The sequence below is a fragment of the Halyomorpha halys genome, unplaced genomic scaffold (assembly GCF_000696795.3).
Source record: "Halyomorpha halys isolate HHAL.00 unplaced genomic scaffold, Hhal_1.1 Scaffold122.1, whole genome shotgun sequence".
NCBI lineage: Eukaryota > Metazoa > Arthropoda > Insecta > Hemiptera > Pentatomidae > Halyomorpha > Halyomorpha halys.
Window position 1 is genome coordinate 185,477 of NW_027116215.1, and position 1,091 is coordinate 186,567.

A 1,091-nucleotide genomic window follows, 5' to 3' on the forward strand; every position below is an offset into this window, starting at 1 on the left:
TTATAACATATGAAGAGGTGCCATGTATTTCCGAAAGAAATATCAATCATGGTTATTTATAACATAGGAAGAGGTTCAATGTATTACCGAAAGAATTAACAATGTTTATTTATAATATACAGTAAGGTGCAATGTGTTACCAAAAAATAACTCAGAATGTTAAAATCTCTCTCCAGGTTGGTTACCTTAGTTAAGAAACCTCTCCTCTTTTTTCTCTGTTTCATCAGTAAAGGATTCAGCTACAGTGGCATATTCCCACTAAGGGCAGTAAATTATATATCTTTTATTGGTCTCATCATTCCTCTTTTGTATCCTTCTGGATTACCTTCTTCATTCAAGAATTTAACTCAAAATTAAGAATATTCCTGAAGCCTTTACTATTATCTACTTTTTTGGTTGAAACTATACTATCATGGTACTATGATCACTTCTCATGACAAAACATTGAGTTACTGCCACCCCATAGGATCTGTCCCACGTTTACATATTACTGTGATGACCCTTAAAGTGAAATTCCAGAAGGAGACCTCAGTATATCCAGTGTTACTCATTTAATAATTAGATTTATTGTTGGGTAATCTTGGCCCTTTAGCCCGTTCAGAGCTCAGCTTAAGCCCAACAAAATTTAACCTTAAAGATAAATATGATCTTAAATAAAATAAACTTTCTCTCAATATTAGAAAGTAAAGTGTCAGTGAGTTACTTCTTGTAAGAAGAGACTGATTTCATCTCCAATTGAAAAATCTTAACAATGCAAGCGGCAGTCTCCTGCCTCAATATTAATACGATCAAGACTTTTAAAAAAGTTTCCTTTAATCTTAGGAATCTAGAGTTGCCCCAGTGAAACCTCAAGAAATTTGTTTTATCGAGTTTATATTGCTAAAAATTCATTGTAGTAAATCAAACACTTATTTATTGACTTCTATATAGACCTCTGTATCATGAAGATAGTTATAATCCATATAAAATTCAACGGGATTTGCCCTTCAAGAGCAGCTTGTGCCGGCTATGGCTATCCTTATCTTGTGCCGGCTATGGCTATCCTTATCTTGTGCCGGCTATGGCTATCCTTATCTTGTGCCGGCTATGGC